General features: G+C 39.7%; 1 protein-coding gene across 2 annotated transcripts in view; it reads right to left on the minus strand.

Moving 5' to 3' along the window:
- Window positions 1–8,345, minus strand: part of LOC307039002 (N-acetyllactosaminide alpha-1,3-galactosyltransferase-like) — a 65,284-nt gene extending 56,939 nt beyond the window's left edge. For both annotated transcript variants that reach the window (XM_079680718.1, XM_079680714.1), the window contains exon 1: window positions 8,207–8,345. The gene's annotated coding sequence lies outside the window, so the exon portion shown is untranslated. The remainder of the gene's footprint in view (window positions 1–8,206) is intronic.
- Window positions 8,346–9,187: the final 842 nt, after the last annotated feature.

The following is a 9,187-nucleotide window of genomic DNA, read 5'->3' on the forward strand; positions in this document are numbered from 1 at the left end:
GTCTTTTTTATTATTATTTAAAAGCCTGACTTGATCCTTGACATTTTTTCTTGTCACAGCTTGATTTGGTCCAGGAATTATCAGCCTGTTCGGTGTCTTGATACAGTATGTGTAGGTTTACATACACATGTTTAATAAAAGTATTTGTGATGATCCCATTTTATCATGTCATTTTATTTGATAAGGTTTTTGCTTGTTAAACAGTTAGTGGATTTGGTTTATTATTGAATACAAATCAAACCGAGAATGAGGTCAATTAAACCTATACAGTGTTAATATTTAATGGGCCCCGGGCCACTTTGTACTATAAAAATTGGGCCTCAAGGTCAAAAAGGTTAAGAACCCCTGGTCTAGAGGGTATCATGTGTTATTGCTATGCGCCGGTTAATGCTCTGATTCTCTTATCCCTTCAGTGAGAAGTTTATATTGCTGATTCCATACACTTTGTTTGTGTATTTCATGGCCTATGTGTGGATTGTGTTGTATGTGTGGATTGTTTTGGTGCTCCGAATTTTGTGTAATTCTAGGGGGGAGAGAGTAACAGATGCAATATGCAGTGGGGTTTATTTTATTTAATTTTCTATAATCACACAAATTCTGTGTTTTATATTATTTTATTCTGTATTCTTCATTTTATTGAATGTTAAATACCTGGCAAGGTCGGAGATCAGTGGGCGGAACCTCTGAAATGTGGTCGCTGTGCTCAGGGTTTTTTTTGTTGTGAGGACTTTCCCCCCTATATATTGTGTCCTTCACGTTTCCTCTGCCCTTTTCGTAAAATGTTCCATGTGAGAGAGGAGTCATTGTGAGGAATTGATGTAAAACTGATCGTTGTATCTCTTGTCAGACAACGTCTCAACTTTACACTGGCTCGGGTCTCGTCCATTATCAACACAACGCAGAGATCGCTTAACCACACCGGTTACATGTGCACTAGAACACATTTATATGTCAAATTAACACTTATCACAACATAGGCTCGCAGGCTGATAAACTAGGATATCTGATCTCATTGGGTCGCTTGATACAGACCTCAGTCCGTATACTATGTATAAGCAAATGCCTACTATAATAGGGTGACCAGACGTCCCGGTTTTCCGGGGACAGTCCCCGTTTGTATTGGCCTGTCCCCGGTTGAAACTGTCCCCGGAAATGTCCCCGTTTTTTAATATACGTTAAAAACACATAGCAAGGTTAAATAAAACGTTTCATGTCAGGAAACACTGGGTAAACAGGCCGTAGTCAAACCAGCCCCTACTTCGGAAAACACAGTCAAGCCTGCCCGCACGTTGTATTGCGGTGCGCGAATATCCTATGCATTACGGTAGAGGCCTGTAAAAACTGCCTTCAAAATAAAAGCGTTTACTCGGTCAATAACAAATATACCTAAAAAACACACCAAACATATTCATATATACTGGAGCTTAAATTAAGAAATATGTAGGCTACTATATAATGTGATCAATAATAATTTAAAACAAATTACGTATAACTACCACATTATAACTGAGTGAATGTAAAATGTAAGGATACAGTTATGAAGACATATCTGACATTTTCACTGGGTGACTATTAAAATGTATGCTGTTTAAAATCTCAAATTAGATCGATTGATAATATTTTGATTATTATTTAATGAAAACCATCCATAATCAAAGAGTCATTCGAAGTCAATTAAATACTTATTTCACTTCAGGGTGATAGCAGGAGACCCCATCTAGTCAATCAGAGCAAATCAGGCAGTCTGATGTAGAATTTCAAAATAAAATACTTTTGAAATCTCATATATGGGCTATCGTCCTTCTGTTTTTATACAAGAATAAAAAAAAACTGTCAAATCATCAAAGACTTATTTCGCTCCAGGGTGATAGCAGGACACCCCATCTAATCACTCAGAGAGAATCAGGACAATTTGATGTAGAGTTTAAAAATAAAAGACCTCTGAAGTCTCATATATGAGCTATCATCCCTCTGTTTTTAGATAAGAATAAAACAAAAACTATCCAGTATCAAAGACTTATTTCACTTCAGGGTGATAGCAGGACACCCCATCTAGTCACTCAGAGAGAATCGGGACAATCTGATGTACAGTTTCAAAATAAAAGACCTTTGAAGTCTCATCTATGAGCTATCGTACTTCTGTTTGTATCCAACAGTTCAAATGTTCGAATTACATTGAACCAGAATTGTCCCCCTTTTTTCTTTAACAGTGAAGAAAATTGGATATGTTAATGATATATTGACCGCAAAACTCAAAATGTCCCCGGTTTTAATTTAGAAAATCTGGTCACCTTATACTATAATTAACATAATAGTTATATTGCTATAGCAACTCCAACAATTGGCCTAGCAACGGCTTAGCAACCCCATTGTTTTGTTATGAAAATGCATCTATATATGTATACACATTCCGCGAGATCTATCATGGGTCGTTGTAAGTTAAAGCGCAAACTGTTACTTGGCTAATGTTGTTATAATTCTCAGTATGTGAACACAGATCGAAAATGGAAAGATTTCTCACAAGTCTGCGTAAACGACCGCGATCTCCAACGGAGCCGGACAAGCGTGTGTGTGTGTCTGTCTGTTTGCGGCGTGGTGGTGATGAGGTTAAATGCCACAATATGGCAGTTGAAACACTGAACGATCGCTATTGTGTATTTGTACGCTTAGGGTGTAATGGTATTATACAAACATATTGTAGGAACACAGAAACAGTGTTCAAATTCTGCTTTTACAAACTTATTTTGGTTGTGCTTACCTTGCAAAGTAATGTTATAGGCTAAGTGTCAAAGAAATGATTTGATGTAAATATTAATGATAATATTGTAGTGTGTCCAAGTTAATAGTTATTTCAGTTATCAGATGTGCACTGTTTAGTACATTTGTAAAGTTATTTAGGCAATGTTGTTGGGCCGTTTCTTCCTATAGGCGGACTATGCAGATGCATATGGCCCCCGTGGCCACTAGGGGGCCCCCAAGCTGAAAGTAATATTTTTTTTTTTTTTAATTATTCATCCAAAAAACTAAAAAAGTATAATTCATACACACAAAGATGAACAAAATTTGTGGAAGCGGGAGGGCTCAAGCATAGCTTATGTAAAGTAGCCCTCCCATGCATCATCCTAATACAACATCGGCATTATTGCGTCAAAAACGTATAGAAATGAAGAAGTACAAATAAATAAAGAAAACAGGAGAAAAAAATAAATAAAAGTTAGGGCAGGAAAATAATAAATATATATATATATATATGTATACAGTTGCAAGAAAAAGTATGTGAACCCTTTGGAATTACCTGGATTTCTGCACAAGTTGGTCATAAAATGTGTTCTGATCTGCACGTTTGAAGTTTGCAAAAGAGCACCTGGATGTTCCACAGCACTACTGGCAAAATATTCTGTGGACAGATGAAACCAAAGTTGAGTTGTTTGGAAGGAACACACAACGCTATGTGTGGAGAAAAAAAGGCACAGCACACCAACATCAAAACCTCATCCCAACTGTGAAGTATGGTGGAGGGAGCATCATGGTTTGGGGCTGCTTTGCTGCCTCAGGGCCTGGACAGATTGCCATCATCGACGGAAAAATGAATTCTCAAGTTTACCAATACATTTTGCTGGAGAACTTAAGGCCATCTGTCCACCAATTGAAGCTCAACAGAAGATGGGTGATGCAACAGGACAACAACCCAAAGCACAGAAGTAAACAGAATGGCTTCAACAGAAGAAAATACGCATTCTGGAGTGGCCCAGTCAGAGTCCTGACCTCAACCCAATTGAGATGCTGTGGCATGAACTCAAGAGAGCGATTCACACCAGACATCCCAAGAATATTGCTGAACTGAAACAGTTTTATAAAGAAGAATGGTCCAAAATTCCTCCTGACCGTTGTGCAGGTCTGATATGCAACTATAGAAAACGTTTGGTTGAGGTTATTGCTGCCAAAGGAGGATCAACCAGTTATTAAATCCAAGGGTTCACATACTTTTTCCACCCTGCACTGTGAATGTTTACATGGTGTGTTCAATAAAAACATATAATTGTTTGTGTGGTTTTAGCTTAGTTTGCTAGAGAGCATTTAGATCAGGGGTCGGCAACCTTTTTGATATGAAGTGCCATTTAAAAAAAAAAAGTTTATCAGCGTGCCAACGATCGAGAATTATCAACGGGGGGGGGGGGGGGGTTGAAGAGCTTGACGCTCATGAACTATCAGCAGGAGGGCGGGGGAGCCTCGCTGCGGGGAAGCAGTGTGTGGACCTGTCAGCGCAACTTATGATGCCAAATTTAACAAACACATTTAAATAATTGGTTTAAACGGCATAATAATATGGACGATTGTCCGTTCTGTGATTCTCCAGAACACACATGTTATGATATTAGGGTCATGCAGAGTGAGATGAGATCGCTGTCCCTTTAAGAGAGAGAGAGAGAGAGAGAGAGAGAGAGAGAGAGAGAGAGAGAGAGAGAGAGAGAGAGAGGGGTGTGGCTTGCGCATGTGTGTTTGTGGATGATAGAGCGACAGTGAGGGAAGGTGTGTATGTTGCTGGAAGTGAAACGAGGTAGAAGAAGCAGAAAAACAGAGGTCTGTGATGTATTTTGTGAAACAGAAGAACAGCTAAATAAATGCAACGGCCTCCCAAGAAGAGCTCGCCTCTCTCCAGTCATTTAAGCTAAAGTGGGTTATTGAACCTGAAGCTTGTTGCTTCTGCCCTCCTCGACTACGGTCTGGGAGCCGACAGGAAAGTTCAACACACAGATGGCCAGTCCGCCCCTTTGTAGCATATTATTTCGATGAGAGATGAGCAGATCGCCACTGGGCTTTCAACTAAAGCAGGGGTGGGGAACCTTTTTCCTCTCAAGGGCCATTTCAATTTTTTCATCATCCTCCGAGGGACTTACAAATTATTAACCTCTGCTTAAAAATACTAAAATCACAGCCCATTCATTTGGCCTTTCTTTCATGCTGCAAAGAAAAAGCAACCTCTTAATCCAGATATCTTACCATGACTCGCGTATGCGTGCACGGTTGTGGCATGACCACCAAAACAGAAATATATGGACACAAGATGTGTGCAATTTAATTTCCTATCCATGTGAACATGATTTAAAGTGGGGGGGGGGACTAACCTCCTCTAGGGGGGTATGGGGGTATGCTCCCCCGGGAAGATTTTTTTTTAAATGTTGAAGTTAAAACCATCAATCTGGTGCACTTTGAGAGCAACATTAAGAGATCTATGGATACATCTCTCAACACCCATATGAAACAGAACTGTAAGGAGATTTATTTTTCTTTATGGATATTTTACAAATCATTCCCCTTTCAAACTGTATTCTTTTTTATTAATAACAACTTTTTTTTACTGTCATATAGTATTTTATACCCGTTTACTTTGTTCTCTTATTTTTTTTATAACTATATTGATCATATAAAGATGTGCCTTTACCTCGCTGGCTGGAGAAAAAGCTTCTTATATTCGTTAGCATAGCTAGCTAACCAGATGCTAATAACAACAAAGTTATTGACTGTATGATCAGTATGACAGATGGACAGATCGCCACTGGGCTCACAACTAAAGACACAGCCACGCAAAAACTGCGGCATTTGTACAGCTCCTTATGGGTAGGCCTACTGCAATTTGTGAAGTGCTTTCCTCCGTGGTGAAACGATCAGCACTGCACCACGGAGGAAAGCGGCAGAAAATCGCCTGGAGTTAAAGAGAGCGGGGCTGCGTTGCGTGCATGGCTTCCTTCTGCAGGTAACGGGGAGACGCGCTCTGGCGGGGGTCTCGTTCAGGATCCGAACATACAATTTCAATATTTTGCACACTTATTCCACTTATTCCTAGTGTGCCACTGGTTACGGTGCCGCCTGCCAATGCTGGCACGTGTGCCAGGGGTTGCCGACCCCTGATTTAGATGATCCAGAAGAGGATTGGGAGAATGTCATATGGTCAGATGAAACCAAAATATAACTTTTTGGTAAAAACTCAACTAGACGTGTTTGGAGGAGAAAGAATGCTGAGTTGCATCCAAAGAACATCATGCTTTGGGGCTGTTTTTCAGCAAAGGGACCAGGACCACTGATCCGTGTAAAGGAAAGAATGAATTGGGCCATGTATCGTGAGATTTTGAGTGACAACCTCCTTCCATCAGCAAGGGCATTGAAGATGAAATGTGGCTGGGTCTTTCAGCATGACAATGATCCCAAACACACCGCCCGGGCAACGAAGGAGTGGCTTCGAAGCATTTCAAGGTCCTGGAGTGGCCTAGCCAGTCTCCAGATCTCAACCCCATAGAAAATCTTTGGAGGGAGTTGAAAGTCTGTGTTGCTCAGCAACAGCCCCAAAACATCACTGCTCTAGAGGAGATCTGCATGGAGGAATGGGCCAAAATACCAGCAACAGTGTGTGAAAACCTTGTGAAGACTTACAGAAAACGTTTAACCTCTGTCATTGCCAACAAAGGGTGTATAACAAAGTATTGAGATGAACTTTTGTTATTGACCAAATACTTATTTTACACCATAATTTGCAAATAAAGTCTTTAAAAATCAGACAATGTGATTTTCTGGATTTTATTTTCTCATTTTGTCTCTCATAGTTGAGGTATACCTAGGATGAAAATGACAGGCCTCTCTCATCTTTTTAAGTGGGAGAACTTGCACAATTGGTGGCTGACTAAATACTTTTTTGCCCCACTGTATGTTATGGACGACGAACACAGGCCACTCGATTCACAACATTCCCCTAACCCTAACCCTAATCATAACCCTCACACCAGATACTGACTGGTTTTCGGACCCCCCCAGACCCCCCCGATAAAGCAAAACTGCACTTTCAGAGTGGCCTTTTATTGTGGCCAGCCTAAGGCACACCTGTGCAATAATCATGCTGTCTAATCAGCATCTTGTTATGCCACACCTGTGAGGTGGGATGGATTATCTCGGCAAAGGAGAAGTGCTCACTATCACAGATTTTTTCAGATTTGTGAACAATATTTGAGAGAAATGGTTATTTTGTGTATATAGAAAATGTTTTAGATCTTTGAGTTCATCTCGTGAAAAATGGGAGCAAAAACAAAAGTGTTGCGTTTATATTTTTGTTTAGTGTAGCGACTGCTAAGCTACTGCAGCAAAAAAAATCCTGGCGCCGCCGACTGCTATCTTTGCAAAACGAGTTAACAGTCACATCTTATCTGGATGAATGCTGCAGAATACTGTTTTCATAAAGGATAAATGTGTGTGTAGTCTTTCATATTAAACATGATCGCTGGTAGATAGCCACAGAAGTCGTAACACAGTTTAACCTGGGCGGATCCCATTTTTCCCTGAGCGACTTCACTTGGATGCTGTCTGAAGGTGAACACAGGTCTCAGATGGACTTGGTATCACATTAAGAACGATATTCAGCCCCTGTCCGATATAGTGCCAGATGCTGTGGTCAGGCAAGGAGGTAGCTCATTTCGGTTTTCACCGGTGGATAACGATTTTATGGCCAGCATTTGGATCTTTTTATTTTGTCTTCGGTGTCATTATTTTTGTGTTTACTGAGAAGAATTAAGCACATTAATTGTTTAGTCTAACTTCCTATGTCAATTCATAGATGATTCCATCAGCTATTTAAAAAACCCCACGGCTGTACTTCTTGTGATAACATTACATTATGTATGTTACTTGTTAGATGCTTTTATCCAAAGCGACTTACATACTCAATACTGTGGGCAATCGCCACACGAGCAATTTGGGGTGAAGTGTCTTGCCCAGGGACACAATGACATGCTGACTGTAGTGGGGTTTGAACCTGTGCCCCCCCTGATCCAAACACCAACGCACCGCCACACGCCTTCCCAACATAACAGATAACAATTTTTGTATTTTGCATGCATGTTTGCATAATTTCCTTGTAAACAAACAGACCAATCAGCACGATAATCTGCATGAAACCATGTCAATTATTCCACTATTCTCTGGAAGAGTTTAGTTAGTAAAGACACAAACAGTGGTAGTTGCAAGTCAATAAAAACATATACCATACAACAATTAGACAAAAACCTTCATAAATTCTTGTCAATGTTCGAAAATATCACTCAGTATGGAAACACCTTTGAACTGAATTCAGACAATATTTTAAAGATAAGAAAGATATTGTTCACAGGACCAATTGTGCTCACAGGATATTGGATAACATAATTAAATTGAGGTAACTTACCCGAGAATCACCGGCATTCATCCATAATTCGTCAAATACTAGCTTTACCAAGTACCCCACCCTTGATGTTGTCTTAAGACACGATTCGTCTCCCTGCGGTTCAGCTTTGTGTTTTGGGTCAAAGTGCAGAGGAAGTGCTTCTTGTTCAAAGGTCTTCTCTGACAGTGTTTTCTCCCAACGGATACCGCTCCTACACGCTTCTCATCAAGGCTCAGTGGCGTAGCAGAAAGCAAAAGCTCTTAGATTCAGTGCATCAAATAAGGAACTGATTAGAGCGGTTATAAACTCTCTTGAATAATTCATTAAGTAATGTTCTGAATCTATTAACCTTCCCAAAGAGTATTCTATATTGAGAATTCACTCTCTTCTTGCTGTTGTGGAGAAACATATCTGGCCCTTGTTAATCTTCATCATACAGAAGACATGTTTATCACTCTCTGCTCTAAGATACTTTTATACAATGTTCATTGTTATTCTATAATGTCACATTGAGACATTACAGTGGGAGTTGTTGAAGGCTTTGTATTTGCCTTCGGCACATTAAATAGACCTTATCATTTCTTGTCAGGAATATAGATTTGAGCTGGTATGACGCTGACAAACCAAGGACTCTTACACAGGAAACAACAAATCATGTTCTGTCTAACAAGGTTAACACAATTACCATATAGTCACGCGCAACATATGTTCTTCTTTTAACCCAAACCATGACATTTTCCGAAACCTTATTAAGTAGTTTTGTTTCAACTAACGATGTTTGTTCAACACCTGCAGGTGGTTTTTCAATTTCGCCCATTAAAAAAAAGCATTAGAATGTTTTTTTTTGCAAGTGAATGCAGCCCTTTTTTGTCATTTTATACTTGTTTTAATTTGTACAATAAAACGCAAAGTACATGTTCACACAAGTCCAACCTGAACGATCATTACACTGAATCACCGATCATCACTGAATCACTGAATTCACAACGTTTATAGCTTGTG

The sequence above is a fragment of the Notothenia rossii genome (genome assembly GCF_949606895.1).
Source record: "Notothenia rossii genome assembly, chromosome: 5".
Lineage (NCBI taxonomy): Eukaryota > Metazoa > Chordata > Actinopteri > Perciformes > Nototheniidae > Notothenia > Notothenia rossii.